At 38.9% G+C, this 24358-nt stretch overlaps 1 protein-coding gene across 1 annotated transcript in view; it reads right to left on the minus strand.

Annotated features, from left to right (window-relative positions):
* Positions 1 to 15959, minus strand: part of GLIPR1 (GLI pathogenesis related 1) — a 46656-nt gene extending 30697 nt beyond the window's left edge. The window contains exon 1 of the mRNA XM_046646182.1: positions 15837 to 15959. The gene's annotated coding sequence lies outside the window, so the exon portion shown is untranslated. The remainder of the gene's footprint in view (positions 1 to 15836) is intronic.
* Between the last annotated feature and the right edge of the window lie 8399 nt (positions 15960 to 24358).

Here is a 24358-nt window from a genome sequence, read left to right on the forward strand (position 1 = left end):
AGCAAAAGCATTTATAAGGGGGAAATTCATAGCAATACAGGCCCACCTCAACAAACAAGAAAAATCTCAAATAAGTAATCTTAAACTACACCTAACAGAACTAGACAAAGAACAAACAAAGCCCAAAGAAGGGAAATAATAAAAATTAGAACAGAAATAAATGAAATAGAGACCAAAAAAAACAGTAAAAAGGATCAATGAAACTGAGAGCTGGTTCCTGATTAAAAAAATTGACAAACCCTTAGCCAGACTCACTAAGAAAAAAAGAGAGAGGGCTCAAATCAATAAAATTGGAAATTAAAGAGGAGAAATTATAATGGATACCACAGAAATACAAAGGATTATAAGGGATTCCTATGAAAAACTATACGCCAACAAATTGGATAACCTAGAAGAAATGGATAAATTCTTAGACTCATACAACCTCCCAAAACTGAATCAAGAAGAAATAGAGAATCTGAATAGACCAATCACATGAGATCAAAACAGTGATCAAAAACCTCCCAAAAAACAAAAGTCCAGGACTGGATGGCTTCTCTGTAGAACTCTACTAAGCATCACAAGAAGATTTATTACCTATCTTTCTCAAACTATTCCAAAAAATTGCAGAAGATAGAATGCTTCCTAACTCAAATGATGAGGCCAACATTACCCTGACACAAAAACCAGGCAAGGATAACACAAAGAAGGAAAATTACAGGCCAATATTGCCAATAAACATAGATGCAAAAATTCTCAACAAAATCTTGGTAAACCGAATTCAGCAATACATTAAAAGGATCGTACACCATGATCAAGTGGGACTTATGCCAGGGATTCAGAGATGGTTCAACATCCACAAAGCAATGAATGCAACCCACCACATTAACAAAATGAGGAATAAAAATCACATGATAATTTCAATAGATGCAGAGAAAGCATCTGACAAGATCCAACATCCATTTATGATTAAAAACTGTCAATAAAATGGGTATAGAAGGAAAGTACCTCAATATAATAAAGGTCATATATGACAAACCCACAGCCAACATCATACTTAACAGTGAAAAACTAAAAGCCATCCTTCTAAGAACAGAAACAAGACAAAAGTGCCCACTTTGCCGCTCTTATTTGACATGGTACTGGAGGTTTTGGCCAGAGCAATTAGGCAAGAAAAAATAAAAAGAATCTAAATTGGAAAGGAATAAATGAAACTCTCACTGTTTGCAGACGATATGATCCTTTATATAGAAAATCCAAAAGAATCCATCAGAAAACTATTAGAAATAATCAACAACTATAGCAAACTTGCAGGGTACAAAATCAATTTAAAAAATCAGTTGCATTTCTATACACTAATAACAAACTAGTAGAAAGGGAAGTCAAGAATACAATCCCATTTATAATCACAACAAAAAGAACAAAATATCTAGGAATAAATTTAACCAAAGAGGTGAAAGACCTGTACACTGAAAACTGTAAGACATTATTGAAAGAAATTGAAGGCAATATAAAGAAATGGAAAGATATTCTATGTTTATGGATGGAAAGAACAAACATAGTTAAAATGTCAATATTACTAAAGCAATCTACAGATTCAATGCAATCCCAATCAGCCCAATGACATTCTTCACGGAAACAGAACAAAGAATTCTAAAATTTATATGGAACAACAAAAGGTCTTGAATAGCCAAAGAAATCCTGAGAAAAAAGAACAAAGCATCACAATCCCTGATTTCAAAATATACTACAAACCTACAATAATCAAAACAGCATGGTACTGGCAGAAAAACAGACATGCAGATCAATGATACAGAATTGAAAGCCCAGAAATAAAACCACACATCTACGGACAGTTAATCTTTGACAAAGGAGCCAAGAATATACAATGGCGAAAGGAAAGTCTCTTCACTAAGTGGTTTTGGGGAGACTGGACAGCCACGTGAAAAAGTATGAAAGTAGACCATTATCTTGCACCATCTACAAAAATTAACTCAAAATGGATTACAGACTTGAATGTTAAACCTATAACCATAAAACTCCTACAAGAAAATATAGGCAGTACACTCTTTGACATTGGTCTTAGCAGCATCTTTTCGAATACCATGTCCACTCAGGCAAGGGAAACAAAAGAAAAAATTAACAAATGGGACTATATCAGACTAAAAAGCTTCTGCAAGGCAAAGGAAACCAATAACAAAATTAAAAGACAACTTACCAATCATGGGAGAGAATATTTGCAAATCATATATCTGACAAGGGGTTAATTTCCAAAATATATATAAAGAAGTCATACAACTCAACAACAAAAAAACAAACCCAGTCAAAAACTGGGCAGAGGATCTGAACAGACATTTTTCCAAAGAAGATATACAGGTGACCAACAGACACATGAAGAGATGTTCAACATCACTAAATATTAGGGAAATGGAAATCAAAACTACAATGAGATATCACCTTACACCTGTCAGAATGGCTATGATTACCAAGACAAAAAACAACAAATGTTGGAGAGGGTGTGGAGAAAAGGGAATCCTCGTGCACTGCTGGTGGGAACACAAACTGGTGCAGCCACTATGGAAGATAGTATGGAGGTTTCTCAAAATATTAAAAACAGAAATACCATATGATCCAGCTATCCCACTACTGGGTATTTATCTAAAGAACTTGAAATCAACAAGTCAAAGAGATTTATGCACCCCTATGTGCACTGCAGCATCATTCACAATAGCCAAGACACGGAAGCAACCCCAGTGTCCTTTTATGGATGAATGGATAAAGAAGATGTGGTAAATACATACAATGGAATACTGCTCAGCCACAGAAAAAGACAAAATCACCCCACTTTGAGATCCCATCCCCAAATCATCCCAACAACATAGATGTTAAGCGAAATAAGCCAGACAGAGAAAGACAAATACTGCATGATTTCACTCATATGTGGATGATAAACGAACACATGGATAAAGAGAATAGATTAGTGGTTTCCAGAGGGGAAGGGGACTACGATTTGGGTCAAAGGGATAAAGGGGCACATATGTATGGTGATGGATAAAAATTAGACTTCTGGTGGTGAGCATGATGCAGTCTATATAGAAATTGATAAACAATAATGTGCACTCTAAATCACATGATGTTATAAACCAATAAGACCTCAATAAAACAACTGGAAAAAAAGAGACTGATTTAAATGTCACAGGAATATAAGATACCTTGGGAAAATTGATGAAGAGCCCTGATATTTATATATTTTAATGACCTTCTTTACTTTGAATGTCAAATGTAAAGTGAAATATGCTGTTTTGTATGACTTCTTAACTTTGTTAAAAAATTATGCCAATCTCTTCAAGCAACACGTTTTATTCTTTCCTGTTTCAAAGAATTAGTCCATTGTTGCAAATTTCAGTTAAACATTTGTTAAATATGAGAATAAAAGAACCCAATTTCTAAATTTTCCCTTTGATTTTTCTAAAAAAAATTACATTTAAATAATTTTTTCCACATTTTATTTTGAATATTTAGTCCTCATTTATAGTACATCAAATATCCTAAGATAATTGTGATGGCCTAATTTAAAAAATCATTATAAATTCAAACAGGATAAATGTACTTTCTAAAGCAATAAACAGGCAGAAACGAACAAATATTAATAGCTTAGTGCTTGTGTTAATGAAGTGCTTACATCATACTGAATAATGTTGTAGATTCAGTCATTCATGAGTTAAATTTGTTTGGCATCTGAACACAACCTGAATGTTTACAGGTAGGAATACAAGACATAAATGGTCCAAGAGATAATGTAGCCAATATAATTTTATAGCCTTGAGACTTACACAATCAATGTTTACACTATTCAACTAGTTCCACATTTTTAGCTTAGTTAATCCCTCATTTCTAAGAAGAAAATTACTTTAAACTTGCTCAATCCAAAGGAAATGGTGGTTTCAACAGCTATTTTGCTGTTTCCTTTGAATGTTTTAGTTCTCAATTTTTTTCTTTCCTGTTTTCCGCTTGTGGCTTCTATGCTAAAGCATCTTCTTTTTTTTTTCCTTTTTGTTTTTCAAAGATTGGCACCTGGGCTAACAACTGTAGCCAATCTTTTTTTCTTTTTTTTTCTGCTTTTGTCTCCCCAAACCCCCTCTGTACACAGCTGTATATCTCAGTTGCATGTCCTTCTAGTTGTGGGATGTGGGACGCCGCGTCAACATGGCCTGACGAGCAGTGCCATGTCCGCGCCCAGGATCCGAACCCTGGGCCGCCGCAGCGGAGCGCGCGATCTTAACCACTCGGCCACGGAGCCGGCCCCTAAAGCATCTTCTAAAGCATGTCCTGTCAGCTGTGGTTCCAGGGGCAACTGTTTTATTACGGGCCTTATAGAATTATTTGATTTCTTAAATTATGCATATGTATATCTTTAATATAAATAAAATTTAAGAAATAGAAATATTTTTAAAAGCTTTAACTCATTACCATTGCTGTAAGGAAAATACTGTCCTTTGTCTCTCACCCAAGTCTCGTATTTTCTTTCAGTATCTTTGAAACTGCGACTGACCAGCTTGTTAGCTTGCAAGCAGGATACAGTCTCAGACCTTTCACAATTTTTGACATGAGGCTATTCATATTTTTTTCTTTATTCTCATGTTGATTTTGGAAGTAGACTCATTAAAGAACCTGCATATTCCATTGAAACTGTTGAATCTTTTGACAAAAAGTTAGTTGTTATATTCATTTACTATTCTTTTAATTTCTCAAGGGCCTCCATTAGTGTCCTTTGTTTTATTCCTGCTATTGGCAACTTTTGTTTTCTCTCTTTTTCTTCTTGCTCAGTCTTGCTAGCGGATTACCATTTTCATTAACCCAATATAGGAAGGCTCAGCCAGGATTCCATGGGGCTGCCAGTTAAAAGAAGGGTTAAGAACTTAGGCCAAAGTCAGTATTAGGAAAGCTGAGTGAGGCAGAGAAAGGACTGAGAAGTAGCCAGCCAGATCAGAAACCAAACGGGAACTCTGCTCTGGGCAGTGTCTGAGGTCACTGATATCTGAAATTAAAGTTGGCAAAGATGAAGCAAAACACCATCACACACGTGCACAGGTGGGTTGGTGCTGACAGTCCTTTAGTAAGGAGGACATCTGTCACCAACGAGACTGGACTTAACAACCTTACTAGTAGGTGTGAAAATGTGGAAGATCACACTGACTTAAAACAGAAAGAACAAGAAAAATAGAACTAAAATATACACTATTTGTTATTTAAAAAAAGATGCTATCTGCTTGTGTTGAGCCGCTCAGATATGCCAATCCTCCATCGCTACTAAGCATGATTGACTTCATAGATTTGCATGAGCAGTTAGGCCTGAGGAAGCAGTCCATTAATATAGCTGTTTCATTTTGAGTTGCACTGTTTCGAGGTTGTTTTTGAAAGGAGGGAAGGTGTACTCGTTGCACAAAAACTCATCTACAGTGACAACTACAATGGGGTATAATCTTTCTAAAATAATAATAAGTCCAAGGTGGGGAGTCCAGGGCTGGTGCCATAGCAACAAGATGTCAATATTTCCTTCTCTTCCTGTTTTCCTGCTCCATCATCCGTAGCATGTGGCTTTTCCATTCATGCCTCTTATCTCACAGTCACAAGACGGCTGCTCCATCTATGGCTTCGCATCCACACTCCAAGTATGAGGAAAAAGGAGGAAAGGGATCGTGCCTATATCCGACTGGAGATACAGTGGAGAGAGCTAGTTTCTGCTTTGCATAGGAGGCAGAAAAATAAGTTACCACAGGAGAGATACCAGCATCCCCAGACAAGGCACCTATTACGGATTAGGTTGAGTCCCTCCAAAAGATACGTTCAATACTAACCTCTTGTACCTCAGAATGACATTTGGAAATGGAGTCCTTGCAGATATAATCAAGTTAAGATGAGGTGGTTAGGATAGGCCCTAATCCAATATGACCAGGGCCCTTATAAGTAGAGAAGAGATACAGAGAGGGGAATGCTACATGAAGACACAGACAGACACAGAGAGCAGAAGACCATGTGAAGCTGAGGCGGAGATGGGAGTTAGGCTGCCACAAGCCAAGGAATGCCATGGGCTATTAGAAGCTGCAAGAGCAAGGAAGCATCATGTCCTGGAGGCTTCAGTGGGAACATGGCCCAGCCAACACCTTGCTTTTGGACTTCGGGCCTCGAGAAATGTGAGAGAATAAGTTTCTCTCGCTCAGTTTGTGGTATTTGTAGCCCTAGGAAACCTAATATGGCATCTAACCCGGATTTTGGTGATGGTTATTCCTGAAATCAACATCCTGATTGACAGAATTTGAGAGGACAGCAATGAATAGAGCCTGCTTATAGGAAGGCTGTCAGCCTGGGAGGGCAACAAAATACACATTACTACACCTCTGTAAAGGAATCAGAAGCAGAAAAAGTAAAGAAGGACTTAATCGAAAGTATCAAGGTTTTAGAATAGGATAAAGTTTTTAATCATTCTATTTACAAAGATACTATTTGTCTTGCTTTTAAGTTATGTTAACAGTTCAACAGAATACATCAATACTAAAGCTGCATTATAGTCTGTTTTTTAAGGAGAGTAATAAATGTTTAATACAATTGATGTTCATAGTTTTATTGGAATATAAATAACAAATTTAGCATTAAAATAGATACAAAGGAAATTTTATGCAAAAGTTCTTTGACATTAAATAACCTACTAGTTAATAAATTTATTTAAGTCCTAATTATTACATATAAATTATAAAACTGTTAAGCTGTTGAGTCAAATACATACATACACTTAGACAAACTTGTTGTAATACAAGAATGTATCATCACACCGGGAGGAGAAGAAAGAGCAAGGAATGTGGGGGAGAAGGGTTAGGGAAGAAATGAAAAAAATAGTGGAAGAAAAGCAGCAGCTGAGAGGCAGAGCACAAAAAGTGTCCTTAGAGGAAAGCAACTAAGAAATAAATGACAGTACACAAATAAAGTGAGTAAATATGGAGCTAGTTTCCTAAATTAGAAAACTGCTCCGAGAAGTGTCAATTTTCACTAATTTAAATCACAAATCGAACACAACCACAATTACAATAATCCCAATGAAAAATATTAACGTGATTTTCTAATAATTTGACAAAATGATCCCAGAGTTCATGGAAAAGTGAGAATAGCAAAAAAATAAAATTGAAAAAAGAAAAAATGAGGAGCGATTTCTCTACGAGAGATGAGAAAATGTACTAGATTACGATAATAATAATAAAAAGGATCTTACTGGAGTTAGAATGAACTAACCAGCCTCTATGAGGAGTTCAAGCTCCTCATATTCATTCTAGCCCTCTCCTTCCACCTGTAGCAGATATACTAAACTCAGTTTGTCATATTCCATCGAACTGACTGGGTCCTGTTATTTGGAGTGGAGTATTCAAAGGAAATAAAAAGTCATAATGACCCGGGCTGTGATCTCTTCTCTATTTTTCTTCCATGTCTGGGTGCAGCTCCTCCTGGAGTTTGTAACACTTTTATCGTTACTCACATAGGATAGGCCTGGGATGTACATCTGCTACATTCCTTTGCTTCTCTTTCCTCTGGTGCGGCAGGTATGGCTTTCAATTCCACTCTATGGTAAACCCTGAGATCCAGGGTTAGGTACTGGGGTGGGAGAGCACACAGGCCATAGTTGGACATGGCTTAATCAAGCTCACTATTGTTCTCTAGCGGGGGGTTGGGGACAAAGCCCTTGCTAACAGTAAAGTATTACTTTGCCTTGCATAATTCTCATGCAGCTGGGGAGTGTGTGTCAAGGGCAGGCAGAGGAGTGAGACGGATGATATTCTTAGGTCTCTTGGTTAACAGCATCTCAGTTATATTAGTCAGGGTGCTCCAGAGAAAGAGAACCAATAGGACATATATAGATATATAGAAAGAGATCTATCTATTATGTGGGATTGGCTCACGTGAGTACAGAGGCTGAGAAATCTCATGATCTGCCATCTGCAAGTTGGAGGCCCAGGAGAGCTGGTGTTGTAGTCTCAGTTCAAGTCAGAAGGCCTGAGAACCACGAGAGCCAAGAGTGTGTGTCCCAGTCTGAGTCTGAAGGCTGGAGAACCAGGAGCGTTGATGGCCAAGGGCAGGAGAAGATGGTGTCCCAGCTCAACAGAGAGCGAATTTGTCCTTCCTCCACCTTTTTGTTCTATTTGGGCCCTCAACAATATTGAACGGGGCCTACTCACACTGGGGAGGGGATCTTCCTTACTCATCTGCTGATTCAAATGCTAATTATCTTCTGGACACATTCTCATGGACATACCCAGAAATAATGTTTTACCATCCTTTAGCCCAGAAACTGACACATAAAATTAACCATCACATCAGCATAATCCATTTCTTACCACTAACCTAACAAAACAGATCAATGGAATAAAGTAAAAAGTCCAAAAATAAATGCAAGTGTTTATAAAAATTTAATATATGGCAGCATTTTACCAAACTATATTCTCTTGAAAACAGAGCAGATATGTGAGAAAGTGCTTGATGATAATAAGGGTGAAAAACTTCATATTCTATACACAGTTTAGAGATCCTTAATTCATATTTAGCCTATCAAAGGCTCTGGGAACTCCTGTAGTATATAGTAAAGAAATAAGTTTAACTGTAATTCAGCATTTTCAAGTGCTGAAATTTCAAATTCAAAATGGTATTTGGTCAGAATTTTTGTCCTGGTATCTGTCCAAACATATTTGGGGATTAAGTGATTATTCAAAAAATGATTTCCAGACAACTGGCTATCAATTTGGGAACAATTGCTGTGGCACACTGCTGTAATTAACTGTGGTAACTACACTGTTTCTGGTTTCTGCATCAGGAACAATTTCCCACCCACCAGCTCCGTGTAGCCGTGGTTTGGCTGTCAAGCACAGTGCCTGCTCCTCCATCTCCACAGACTGGAACGGCCACACATCCTAGATCGGGCCAATCAGAGTCTTGCTTGAGCTTTCTCTGCATTCTCTGGGTATGGTGCTTGGTAAAGAACGAGAGCAGGACCCAGGCTAAACCATGTGGAGTCCTTCCTGTGTTTTGGGCTGCAGCTAGTAAGGCAGATCGTCTCTCCTTGTTTGTGAGATAAAGGAGCTAGGCCTGGGGTTACTGACAGCCATCTTTCCTCCCACAGAGAGGTTCTAAACAAAACGACAGACAAATATAAAAGCAAGTGAGAAACTGGGAACAGATACTGCAACCCATATGATGTAGCATGGTTATCGTTCTTAAATATATACGTTGTCACTTATCAGTGAGAAAACAATGAAAACTCTAACTGAGGAATGGGCAAAGAAAATGTACAGGCAAACAATGAAAGAACTGAAACAGCCAATAAGCACAAGAAAAAGAAGTCCTACTTCACTAGCATTAAAAGAAAGTTAAGGGGTGGGCCCAGTGGTTTCGTGGTTGAGTTAAAGCACTCCGCTTCGGCGGGCCCGGGTTTGCAGGTTTGGATCCTGGGTGCAGACCTACAGACCACTCATCAAGCCATCCTACATACAAAACAGAGGAAGACTGGCAGCAGATGTTAGCTCAGGGCCAATCTTCCTCACCAAAAAAAAAAGTTAAAATATGGAGATGGCGTTTGTACTCTGTCAGATTCACAAAGAGGAAAAAGAATAATAGTATTCCCCATTGAACAGGAGTCCACATTGAACAGGAGGTGGAGAACTAGGCACCCTCATCCTCTGGTCATAGGAGTATGAATTGTTAACATTTTCTGAAAGGTGACTGTGGTAAAACAAATCAGATGCCTGCAACATTTGTATACCGTGACATCCCAGTTTTTACAATTATTCCAAGAAAATAATTGGACAAGTGCTCAGATACATGTGTTTGTGGCAGGGCTTGATCTCAAAGTATTAGTCTTATTCACTCTCCCTTTTTTTTTCTCATGTGTATCTCGGAGGATAATTCTGTGCCCCTAACTCACACCAAAGACTCAAATAAATCACCAACTTAGTCCAAGCAGGGCTGGTCCCTATGCTTTACCTTCATAGGCCCCTTCTGCCATAAAAAATACTAAAAATTATATTTTATAACTGTTGGTATGAAGAAGAATATAATCCAGGCTGGAAGCATCGTTATATGTTATCATTGTATTAATTTTTCTTTTGATTTTAAAAGAAATTAAAATTAAAACATTTTCGTGGGTCCCTAAAAGTGTAGTGGCCCTAGGCCCTTGCCTGCGGTGCCTCCTGGATAAGTCAGCCCTAGAAGGAGGCCCTGGGCTGAGGAGAGAGACAGAGCGGCAACTCACAACAAAAGGAGAGGGAGGAAAGGACAGAGGAGACCAGCGAGCAAAGCGGGAGAGACTCAGGACCAGCTGTGCCTGCGCTCTTCTCCTAACCACTGGTCACTTGTAGAAAACTTTCAAATAAACAGTCCTAGACTTTTTTATCCACACTTTATGGACTTACATGGAGACATGGTGTAAAGGGAGAACTGCCTCCCATGTCCCCCAAGGCTGGAAATGAACTGAAGTCATGGGGAATCTCCTTCTGAGCAGGAAGATCAAGAGCCACTGCCATTCATGTAATGTGTTTGAAAGAACAGGAACGTCAATAAAAGGAGGCAGGCAGGTCATACAGACAGCATTCACGCAGTAGAAATTTTTGCAGCCATTAAAAGGGATTTAGACATATTTTATTAATATAATAACACATGATCCAATGAGACTTGGTTCCCAACAGAGGCATTATCAGTCAGTAAGTCTACTCCCACCAGTGGGAAAATAGAATGGGCCTGAGAACCGTTCACCTGGGTTATATCTCAGCTCACAAGGTCTAATAATGGCTTGCCTGTCACTGCTGTCCCAAAGCGAGTCTAGTTTTGTGCTTCCCTAAACTGTGATCCCAGAATCCCCAGCCATTGTCTAACTATGGACATTTGCTCCCATAATTCCTAGCATTAATAATAGTTCTGGCTATTTGTATGGAATAGTTGCATATAAACCCACTGTCTCAAAACCTTTTAAGTTTACATTGTCCATGTTCACAAAGCTTCTGCACCTGTCACTCTTGGCCAGGATCCAGAAACAGAAACTCTTCATGGGCTTCCATTTTACTGCCTTTTCTTTATTATATCTCTGATTCATAAAAATTAGTTTTTTTAAAATTCTGGTTCATGGCTCCTAAACCAATTATCATTGCACCATGTTATATCAAGACTATTTTTCATATAGGACTTAGAAGCCATCTACAAAAGCAATGTCATTTTGCTTATGCACATTTATGTAGAGTACGTATGTAGAGTGTCATGTAGTCATTCACGTAGAGTACGTATGTAGAGTGTCATGTAGTCATTCACGTAGAGTACGTATGTAGAGTGTCATGTAGTCATTCACGTAGAGTACGTATGTAGAGTGTCATGTAGTCATTTATGCAGAGTACGTATGTAGAGTGTCATGTAGTCATTTATGCAGAGTACGTATGTAGAGTGTCATGTAGTCATTCATGTAGAGTACGTATGTAGAGTGTCATGTAGTCATTCATGTAGAGTACGTATGTAGAGTGTCATGTAGTCATTCACGTAGAGTAAGTATGTAGAGTGTCATGTAGTCATTTATGCAGAGTACGTATGTAGAGTGTCATGTAGTCATTCACGTAGAGTACGCATGTAGAGTGTCATGTAGTCATTTATGCAGAGTACGTATGTAGAGTGTCACGTAGTCATTTATGTAGAGTACGTATGTAGAGTGTCATGTAGTCATTCACGTAGAGTACGTATGTAGAGTGTCATGTAGTCATTCATGTAGAGTAAGTATGTAGAGTGTCATGTAGTCATTCACGTAGAGTACGTATGTAGTGTCATGTAGTCATTCATGTAGAGTAAGTATGTAGAGTATCATGTAGTCATTCACGTAGAGTACGTATGTAGAGTGTCACGTAGTCATTTATGCAGAGTACGTATGTAGAGTGTCATGTAGTCATTCACGTAGAGTACGTATGTAGAGTGTCATGTAGTCATTCATGTAGAGTACGTATGTAGAGTGTCATGTAGTCATTCACGGAGAGTATGCATGTAGAGTGTCATGTAGTCATTTCTGCAGAGTACGTATGTAGAGTGTCACGTAGTCATTTATGTAGAGTAAGCCACTTTAGATCTTTTCCATTATATTTAGGAAGTTGGTATAAATTTCAATACCTTGATACATTCCAAAACATGGTATCTGTTTTGCATTTCTGTTCATAGTCTGGCTGGCTGTTTGGTCAGGTAAATTTTTGCCTGGGTTCTAAGGAGAAAAACTCAACACCGATTAAATAACCTATTATTCCCACTTCTATTCCCAAATTATAAGTATCCCATTAGGAATCGGCCACATCCACAATGTTCATTTATTATTGCCCATACAGGATAGCCTTTATCCAAGTCTACAGCAACAGGCTCGGGATGACTGGATCAGTGCTGGAGTCTCCTCTCAAGATCCTTCCTTAAGGGGTACAGACACATAGAGTAAGAATGCTAACAGCACATTCTCCTGTTCTCTACTCTTCTTTAAATGCCAATATAGGGTTGCCTGATGCTGCTAGCTCTTTTCTTTCTCTCCATCTGCATCTTTCCTTTGCCCTATGAGAGGAGACAGCTTTGAGAAATACTCCAAATAGTGAGCAGCAAATATGGCACGACCAAACTCTTCCCTCTGTTCATTCCAACCTGCAGTCATGGTGTCTGTGGAGTTCCCCGCCCCCCGCCCAGCGCCCTGGGGAAGGACACTATAAGCAACAGATCTGCCTCAGTCATGAGAAGCAGGGCTGATCCAGCCCATCAACATTATTAATGAAATTCTAGCAGTCACATTTGTATAACAAGTCACAGATTACTGGAATTCTACTGTTCCTATCTTGGAGACACATAACTGAATCTCTGCTCTTAAAATAATGACTGGAATAAAAATTATCTAAAAAATTACTTAGGTAATTACACTTTGAGTTACATCTTTCATCTCTACCCCCTCAACTCCATCTCTTAGAAATAATTCAACTGGTGATCTACCTTTATTGCCTTTTAATGTGAGTTGAAACACACTCTTTTAATCTGGAACACTACTTCTTAATACTCTATCACCCCCCTTATTTTGTCTAATAATTGCTTAAAATGCCCATTTTCATTTATTTCTCTGCTTTGTGGTTATGAATTATCGAAAGGATCACTTCACATTACATTTCCTGCTCCTTCATATTGTGTATTTACTGTGCTAGAAGACGCTATTTCCTGATCAGTTGATATATAACTTTGGGTCTGTATTTGTGGATAGTCTTATCTTTTTGTCTTTGTCAAGGCTCAGTCACAAAGTCAAAACCAAAAAAAGTGTCCATACCACAGAAAAACTAGTTATCACTTATTGCTCCCAAGGGTGATGAGCCATGTAACCTTGGGATCTGTTTACTGACTAAAACATAAATACATCTTTGGCTAGTTACAAGCTGGACAATCCCAAGAAACGAGCAATTTCTAGAAATGTGTCTATTGAAACTTAGCTTACAGCCCCATGCACTCTCATCTCAGGGACCTAACACTGCCAAAGCACACACAAATAAATACATCTTGTCTCAATCACTAGTACTTTCTTCGTCTGAATGTGACTGAAGGGCATAGACAAGACTAATCCATATTTTCAGATAAAGAGCTCATGGTTTTTCCTTTAAGCCCAGCATCCAAATGATGGTATTTTGTGTGTGTGTGTTTGAGGAAGATTGGCCCTGAGCTAACACCTGTTGCCAACATTCCTCTTTTTCCTTGAGGAAGATTGTCCCTGAGCTAACATCTGTGGCAATCTTCTTCTATTTTGTATGTGGGATGCCACCACAGCATGGCTTGATGAGCAGTGTGTAGGTCCATGCCTGGGATCCAAACCTGTGAACCCCAGGCCACCAAAGCAGAGCATGTGAACTCAATCACTAAGCCACTGGGCCAGCCCCCAAATGTTGGTATTTTTAAGTCTTATTCCCTGAGTTCCACATGTCAAAACAAATGGTTAGACCACTGGTCATTGACTGAGTCATTATATGTATATATAAATCTATCTATCTATCTATCTATCTATTTATCTATCTATCTCTAGCTAGCTAGCTGTCATCTACTTATCTCAGTAGGGGTTATGCTACCCACACTGTATATAACTCTGTCCATTTTGCTGACATATCCCATATTTTTTTCTTTTACAAGTTTTCTGTTAGCTGGCATTCTTTCAGAAACAAGTCTCCTCCATTAACCAAGCATTGCCATCCATAAACCAAGCCTCATCATTTTTTTTTCTTTTTCTGAATATAGAAACTCATATAGTGGGCCACAAGCCTTCAAAGTTAGAAGCAAATCATTTCATGGGGACAGTCTTGGCCTCAGGGAGGTGGTCTCCTCTTGTTTACAGACAGGTTTCTGAATATACCATTTCCATTTAATCAGGTCACTTTGATAAGCTGCCTGTTTTTTATTTAACTGGTTTTCTGAAAATGCTCAGGTTCTTATTGGAATCTCTGATTTTAAAACTAGTGGAGTCTCTCATTAGTAGGTATAGTTTCAACCAATACCGAGTAGAATGCCTATAACTGCATTTCAAAGGGAAGTGGTGAGTAGCTAGATCAAGGATTATTAGGTCTAAGATCCCAGAGTTCCCTGAAGCACTTCCCAGATGTGTTTCTGCCCAAAGTACAGTTTCCTATCATGCCCTACCAGGTCTGCATTTGAAAACTTTCCTATGTCTTCAGCTTCGATTACTCCAAGGTTCCCACTTAATGAATCCTTCCTCACTCTCTCAGTGGCAGCAGACTCCTGCCACTCACAGCAGAATTTCCTGTTCACTCACAGCGTCCACACCAACAATGGGCTCTGATGTTCCTCATAACAGAATCTGTTCCTAATTTGCTAGTTTAACCCCTTCCACTCTCTCACCACTGCATCTTTCTCTCCCCTCAATATTGACATATGATCCTTGCCCTAGGATCTGGGTTGTACTGTACACTGAGCCCAGTGCTCAGAGATCCAGGAAAGCTTTGCTACTGATCCTTTGGCCATTATACCATAACCCCATCATACAGCTTCAGCCTGCCTGTCGACGGGAATTTTCATCTCATCCTCCAGGAATTATTTTCCTCATGGAAGAGAGTTTAATCTCAGGCTCTTTAAATCCCACTCTCTCTCTTTTTTTTTTTTAACAATTACTTTCCCCCCATCTTCTCTGTGAAACCTTAACAGCTGTAAGATCTGCTGCATATATGATTTGACCCATGTGAAGCGTCTGTTACAGCAAGCGAATCTTAAATTCACTGTGGCAAAATGGAGGCATATCCCTCAGATTTCCCTTCAAGATAGAACCTGCCAGAGGAGTCTGGAAGATGACGGTGTAGCAGGAACTGCACTCACCTCCTTCCATGGACACAAGAAATCTATGACTACCTGTGGAACAATTTCCTCTGAGAAAGATCTGGAAACTGGATAAAAAGAACCCCCACAAAAGGGACAGCACTGATGGGGGTGGAAGAGGCAGAGATACAGCTATGCTGAAGACAAAAACCACACCCTAGCCTCAGAACTTCACAGCCAGGAGCCATCTCAAAGGGACAAAGCTTTTACCGGAGAAGCAGGGGATCTGAACTCCACAGTGGGCATCTCAACCTTTAGATTCAGCACAACCTAGATGAGATCCCATAATACCTGGCTTTGCTGGCTTTGAAGACCAATGGGGAATACACTGAGAAAAACTAAAGAACTTCAGAGAAGGAAAAGCCTGCTCTTAAAGTGCCCACACACAGATACACCCAATCTGGAAAGCAACACAAAAACATCAGATAGGAAAGTGCATAGTCCATTGATAAAAGAGACTCACTTACTAAGCTCAGAGGCATCCCAGAGAGGCAGGAGGCAGCTGGGCCCACCCTCTAGAAACTGAGACACAGGCAGCAGCCATTACTGTGACCTAGTGCAGTTGTGCTGACACAGAACTCACAGCTGCCAGTTGGATTCCTTCCTCTAGCCTGTTAGTGCAGGGGTCAGCCCCACCCACTAGAGCACCCAAGGCAACTGAGCACAGCTAGGGCAGGCAGCCTGTCCAAAGGGCTGGCCCCACCCACCAGGAAGCCCTCAGGGAATTTGTGGGTTGGTATAGGCAGGCTGTGTGGGACCTCTGCAGCAGGGTGGGGCATGTCAGTCTGCAGCAGACTTGTGCTGCTGGCTATTGTAAACAGCCACACTGGGGATCTACCCCACCTTTCAACACCTGAAAGGATTATGTGCTGCCACGCCTGGCGTTGGCTACACCCATCTGCCCTCCTGAGGCAGGTGTGTACTGCAGGGCAACATAGCCAGATCTAGTCAGAGGCCTGCCCCACCCAAAAGAGGGCCCACAACAGCCATGCTCTGCAGGAGCTGCACTGGAGACCTGCAGCAATTGTGAGCTCCTGCGTCTAGCAACAAGCCACACTGGGGACCTAACTTACAAAACAGCAATAGTTGTGTGCTATTAGACCTTGCAGCCAGCTGTGCCAAGGGATTGCCTTGCCCAGTAATGTGTCCATAGCAGCCATATGTGGCTGGGTTGTACAACCAGCCAGCTCAGGGGCTGGCCAAGCCTACCCATACACCAACAGCAATAGCAGCCCCATCTCAACAGAAAGGCACACACAGCCCAAATAGGGGACACCATGTAGCATTTGGCACTGGTGATGAGAGGGGGGCATGCTGCTGGACCCTATAAGACATCTCCTACATAAGGCCACATTTTCAAGATTAGGAGATATAGCTGATCTACCTATACATAGAAATAAGCACAAGGAAGCAGGCAAAATGAGGAGACAAAGGAATATGTTCCAAATAAAAGAACAGGACACATTCTCAGAAAAAGAACTAAAACAGAGATAAACACTCTACCTGCTAAAGAGTACAAACTAATGGTCATAAGGATGCTCACTGAAATGGGGAGAAGAATAGAGGAAAACAGTGAGAACTTCAACAAAGAATTGGAAAATATAAAAAAGAACCAATCAGAGCTGAAGAATAAAATAATGGAAATGAAAAATTCACTAGAGGCAATCAACAGCAGAGTAGATGACACAGAAGAACAGATCAGTGATCTGGGTGACAGAGTAGAGGAAATCACCTAAGATAAACAGAGAAAAGAAAAGAGAATTAAAAAGAATGAGGACAGTCCAAGGGACCTCTGGGACAACATCAAGTGTACTAACATTCACATTATAGGTGTTCCAGAAGGAGAGGAGAGAGACAAGGGGGTAGAAAACTTATTTGAAGAAATAATACCTGAAAATATCCCTAACACATAGGGAAGGAAACAGACATCTAGGTGCAGGAAGCATAGAGATTATCTAACAAGATGAACCCAAAGAGGCCCACACCAACACACATTATGGTTAAAATGTCAAGAATTAAAGACAAAGAGAGAATCCTAAAAGCTGAAAGAGAAAAGCAACAAGTTATGTACAAACAAAACCCCACAAGGCTATCAACTGACTTTTCAGCAGAAACTTTGTAGCCTAGAAGGGAGTGGCACAATATATTTAAAGTGCTGAAAGGAGAAAACTTACAACCAAGAATACTCTCCCTGACAAGATTATCATTCAGAATGGAAGGAGAGAAAAAAAGTTTCCCAGACAAGCAAAAACTAAAGGAGTTCATCACTTCTAAACTGGCCTTACAAGAAATATTAAAGGGACTTGTTTAAGTGGAAAAGACAGCAAATAGGATAAGAAAATTATCAAAGACAAAATATCATTGGTAAATGCAAATATACAGAAAAGGTAGTGGATCAACCACCTACAAAGCTAGTGTGAAGGTCAAAAGACAAAAGTATTAAAATTATCTATTTCCATGATAAGAGGTTAAGGGATATACAAAAATAAAAGAGGTAAAATATGGTATCAAAAACATAAAATGTGGGGAGGGGGAGTAAAAGTGTAGGGCTTTAGTGAAGAGGTCAGACTTAAGAGACCATTAACTTAATATAGATTGCTACTCACATAGGTTATTATATAAGAACCTCATGGTAATCACAAATCAGAAACCTATAACAAATACACAAAAGAGAAAGGAACCCAAACACAACACTAAAGAAAGCCATCAAATCACAATGGAAGAGAGCAAGAGAAGAAGAAAGGAACAGAAGGGCCTGCCTGGGGCATAGCGGTTAAGCTCCACTTTGGCTTGGATCCTGGGTACAGACATACACACCGCTCATCAACCCATGCTGTGGCAGGAGTCTCACACACAAAACAGACGAAGATGGGCACAGATGTTAGCTCAGGGACAATCTTTCTCAAGCAAAAAGAGGAAGACTGGCAACAGGTCTTAGCTCAGGGCTAATCCTCAAGAAAGGGAGGGAGGGAGGGAGGGAGGAAGGAAGGAAGGAAGGGAGAACTACAAAAACATCCAGAAAAAACGTTAGAAAATGGCAATAAGTACATACTTATCAAGCTACTTTAAATGTAAATGTACTAAATGCTCCAATCAAAAGATATAGGGTGGCTGAATAAAACTAAACAACCTGTATGTATGCTGCATACAAGAGACACACTTCAGACCTAAAGATACTCACAAACTGAATGAAAGTAAAGGGATGGGAAAAGATACTCCATGCAAATGGAAATGAAAAGAAAACTGGGTTGCAATACTCAATATCAGACAAAATAGACTTTAAAACAAAAACTGTCGCAGGAGACAAAGAAGGGCACTACATAATGATAAAGGGAACAATCCAACAAGAGGTTATAATACTTGTAAATATCCATGGCCCCAACATAGGAGCATCTAAATACATAAAGCAATTATTAATAGACAAAAAAGGAGAAATAGTAACACAATAGTAGTAGGGACTTCAACACTCCACTTACACCAATGGATAGACCATGCAAACAGAAGATCAATAGGGAAACATTGGCCTTAAGTGACATATTAGAGCAGATGGACCTAATAAATATATACAGAACACTCCATCCAAAAACTGTAGAAAAGACATTCTTTCTGAATGCACGTGGAACATTCTCCAGGAGAGATCACATATTAGGTCACCAAACAAGTCTCAATAATTTTAAGAAGACTGAAATAATACCAAGCATTTTATCTTATCACAACCATATGAAACTAGAAATCAATTACAAGAAGAAAACTCTAAAAGCCACAAATATGTGGAGATCAAACAAAATGCTACTGAAAAACTAATGGGTCAACAAAGAAATCAAAGAAGAAATAGGAAAATACCTGGAGACAAATGAAAATGAAAATATGACATACCAAATTTTATGGGATACAGTAAAAGTGGTAGTAAGAGAGAAGTTTATAGTAATACAGGCCTATCTCAAAAAACAAGAAAAATCTCAAACAATCTAACAATACATCTAAAGGAAGTAGAAAAAAGAACAAAGGAAGCTCAATTATCGGTAGAAGGAAGGAAATAATCTGAACAGAAATAAATGAAATAGAGACTACAAAAAAAAATAGAAAAAAGCAATGAAACTAAGAGCTAGTTCTTCGAAAAGATTAAAAATTGACACACCTCTAGCTAGACTCACAAAGCAAAAAAGAAAGAAGGCTCAAATAAATAAAATCAGAAACGAAAGAGGAGAAATTACAATGGATATCACGGAAATACAAAGGATTATAAGAGAACACTATGAAAACCAATATGCCAACAAACTGGGGTAATCAAGAAGAAATGGACAAATTCTTAGAATCATAAAACCTTCCTAAACTGAATCAGGAAGAAATAGAGAATCTGAATAGACCAATCAATAGTAAGGAAATCGAAATGTAATCAAACACCTCCCAAAAAACAAAAGTCCAGGACCAGATGGCTTTCCTGGTGAATTCTACCAAACATTCAAAGAAGACTTAATACCTATCCTTCTCAAACTCTTCCAGAAAACTGAAGAGGAAGGGAAGCTTCCTAACTCATTCTATGAGGCCAACATTAACCTACACCAAAACCAGACAAGGACAACACAAAAAAGAAAATTATAGGTCAATATCACTGATGAACATAGATGCAAAAATCCTCAACAAAATACCAGCAAATCGAATCCAACAATACATTAGAAAGATCATACACCATGATCAAATGGAATTTATTCCAGGGATGCAAGGATGGTTCAATGTCCACAAATCAATCAACATGATACAGCACATTAACAAAACGAAGAATAAAAATCACATGAGCGTCTCAATAGATGCAGAGAAAGCATTTGACAAGATATAGCATCCATTTATGATAAAACTCTGAATAAAATGGCTATAGAAGGAAAGTACCTCAACATAATAAAAGCCACATATGACAAACCCACAGTTTATATCATACTCAGTGGTGAGAAACTGAAAGCTATCCTTCCAAGAACAGGAATGAGACAAGGATGCCCACTCTTGCCGTTCTTATTTAACATAGTATTGGAAGTCCTAGCCAGAGAAATCCGGCAATAAAAAGAAACAAAAGGGTTCCAAGTTGTAAAGGAAAAAGTAAAACTGCTGCTATTTGCAGATGACATGATTTTATATAGAGAAAACCCTAAAGAACTCACAAAAAACTATTAGAAATAATAAATGAATATAGCAAAGTTGTGGGGTACAAAATCAACATACAAAAATCAGTTGTGTTTCTATACACTAACAATGAAATAGCAGAAAGAGAAATTAAGAATACAATCTCATTTACAACTGCAACAAAAAGAATAAAATACCCAGGAAAAAATTTGAGCAAAGAAGTGAAAGATCTGTACACTGAAAATCATAAAACATTGTTGAATGAAACTGAAGAAGACACAAAGAAATGGAAAGATATTCCATGCTCTTGGATTGGAAGAATTAACATAGTTAAAATGTCCACACTTCCTGAGCAATCTACAGATTCAATGCAATCCCTATCAAGGTCCCAATGACATTCTTCAGGGAAATAGAACAAAAAAGCCTAAACTTTATATGGAACAACAAAAGACCCCTAATAGCCAAGGTAATCCTGAGAAAAAAAAGAACAAAGCAGGACGTATTACAATCCCTGATTTCAAAATATACTATAAACCTGTAGCAACCAAAACAGCATGGTACTGACACAAACACCAACATATGGATCAATGGAACAGAACTGACAGTCCAGAAACAAACCCACACATCTATGACAGCTAATTTCCAACAAAGGAACCAAGAACATACAACGGATAAAGGAAAGTCTCTTCAATAAAGAGTGTTGGGAAAACTGGACAGCCACATGCAAAAGAATGAAAGTAGACCATTATCTTACACCACACACAAAAAGTAACTCAAAATGGATTAAAGTAAAACTTGCAACCAGAAAATTCCTAGAAGAAAATACAAGGCAGTATGCTCTTCAACACTGGTCTGAAACACTATCTTTTTGAATACCATGTGTCCTCAAGCAAGGGAAACAAAAGAAAAAATAAACAAGTGGGACTATATCAAATTAAAAAGCTCTTGCATGTCAAAGAAAACCATTAACAAAGAGAAAAGAGAACCTAACAACTGGAAGAAGATCTTTGCAAATCATATATCTGATAAGGGGTTAATATCCAAAATATATAAAGCATTCATACAACTCAACAACAAACAAAAAAACCAAATAACGCAATGAAAAAATGGGCAAAGGATATGAACAGACTTTTCTCCAAAGAAGATACACAGAGAGTCAACAGGCACGTGAAGAAATGTTCAACATATGTAATCATCAGAGAAATGCAAATCAAAACTACGCTAAGATATCACCTTAGTATAAACACGGACAAAGAGAACAGTTCAGTGGTTACCAGGGGGAAGGGAGTTGGGGGGTGGGCACAAAGGGTGAAGGGGAAGTTTTATATGGTGATGGACAAATAATAATGTACAAGCGAAATTTCACAATGTTGTAAGCTATTATGACTTCAATAAAAAAATAATTTGAAAAGAGAATAGAAAAAGAACCCCGTACCTACAATGAGATATCACCTCACATTCGTCAGAATGGCTATAATTAAAAAAGGAAATAAGAGTTGGAGAGGATGTGGAGAAAAGGGAACCCTCATACACCGCTGGTGGGAAAGTAAACTGGTGCAGCTACTAGGGAAAACAGTATGGAGATTCCTCAAAAAATTAAGAGTAGAACCACCATATGATCCAGCTATTTTGCTTCTGGGGATTAATCCTAAGAACATGAAAACACTAATTCGAAAAGATATACACACTCGTATGTTAATTGCAGCATTATTCACAATAGCCAAGACTTGGAAACAACATAAGTGCCCACCAATGGATGAATGGGTAAAGAAGATGTGGTATATAGATACAATGGAATACTACTCAGCTATAAAAAAAGATGAAATCTTGCAGTTTGTGACATCATGGATGGATCTTGAGGGTATTATGCTAAGTGAAATAAGTCAGATGGAGAAAGCCAAATACTGTATGATTCCACTCATAAGTGGAAGAGAAAAACAACAACAACAACAAAACAAGCACAAAGATAGAGATTAGATTGGTGGTTACCAGAGGGAAGGGGGAGGGGGAAGGTGAAAGGAGTAAAAGGGCACATGTGTGTGGTGACAGATGATAATTAGTCTTTGGATGGTGAACATGATGTAGTCTACACAGAAATCAAAATACAATGATGTACACCTGAAATTTATATAATGTTATAAACCAATGTTACCTCAATAAAAAAAATAAACTTTAAAGTGAAAAGGTAGTTAAAAAAACAAAAGATGGAACCTGCCATGAGGAGTGCAGTTAGCTGAGAGCCATCAGCAGCAGCAACGTTGGAATCTGCCACAGTGTCTCAGCCAAGGCTATACTTTTCCAGGACAACCCCAGTCAATGACTGAGCACGACAGCCCTAACAAGCCATTTCTGCCCAACACCTACTTCTCCCAACATGCAAGATCTCCATGGGGGATTTTTGCATCACAGCTCCCCTTTGTGTGGGCTGAGATTTTCTCAGAGTTGCCTTGCAGTCTGAGCCTCCTCCAACTGAATTTCACAGGTGTCAGATATGCACGGTACTCTGAAGGCTTTCCCTGCCCACTCGTGCTCTCCCAGCCCTTTGTGTGTTTGTGTTCCAATAAAACTTTATTTATGGACACTGAAATTTGAACTGTATAAAATTTTCATGTGCCACAAAGTATTCTTTTTTTATTTTCTTAAAATACTTTTTATTTTAGAACAATTTTAGATTTACAGAAAAATTGTGAAGACAGTACAGAGAGTTCCCATACACTCCAAACCTACTGTTCCCATTATTAACATTTTACAGTATATTTGTCACAATTAATGAACCGATTTTGATACATTGTTATTAACTAAAGTCCACACTTTAATCAGATTTTCTTAGTTTTCACCTGATGCCTGTTTTATTTTCTAGGATCCCATTCAGGATACCACATTACACTTAGTAGTCTTGCTTCTAAGCTTAGACTCCTCTTGGTTGTGATGGTTTCTCAGGTTTTCCCTGTTTTTGACGACCTTCACAGTTTTTAGGAGTACTGGTCTGTATTTTATAGAATGTCCCGTAATTGGGATTTGTTTGATGTTTTTCTCATGATTAGTCTGGGACTGTATGTTCTTGGGAAGAAGACTAGAGGTAAAATGCCATTTTTGTCATACCATAGCAGGGAAATATGCTAGTAACCTGACTTACCACTGGTGATATTGACCTTGCTCACTTAGCTCAGGCAGTATTTGTCAGATTTCTTCACTGTCAAGTGACTCTTTTTTCTACCTCTTCCCATATTGTATTGATGCCTCCATTTTTACAGGCATCACCTAAGAAATCTCTTATACTTCTAGTTCTGTCTTGACATTACATTCAGGAGGATCTAAACTGGCACAGTTGGTTTCAGTAGTGGCCCATGGGAGCGACCGGTAAGAAATCATGATCCCGTGCTTAGTTACTGGAATGGGCCAGTTTTCACACCTGGAAACCGTCGACTGAAGAGGTGGCTGAGTTCCCAGGAGAAAGCCACTAGTATGCATTTTAAAGATTTCCCTAGTACTTCACAAAAGGGACCTATGGACATGTACTTGAAGGACTATATACTTGAAAACGGGAGTATCCACACATTTGGGCAAATATCAGATGCAGGATGTGATTTGACATCAAACCAAAGTATCATCATGGGGTCAAATCCAAGCAGGAGCAGAAGGCATGAGTGAGCAGACAACCTAGACCTCCATTTCACCCAGCATAGTTATACCAGCCCCCTTTCTCAGCTCACACCTATGACTATATTGAAGGGGTTCCTATACCTTCAAATAAAGGTAACGAAAAAAATCCAAATCTTAGTTTATCAATTGGTTGGTTCGACATGCTGGTGTAAGCTAAAAATGGACAATGGCTGCATTACAGCCATACTCGGCGGGGGGGGGGGGGGGGGGG

Source organism: Equus quagga, chromosome 19 (assembly GCF_021613505.1).
Source record: "Equus quagga isolate Etosha38 chromosome 19, UCLA_HA_Equagga_1.0, whole genome shotgun sequence".
NCBI classification, from domain to species: Eukaryota; Metazoa; Chordata; class Mammalia; order Perissodactyla; family Equidae; genus Equus; species Equus quagga.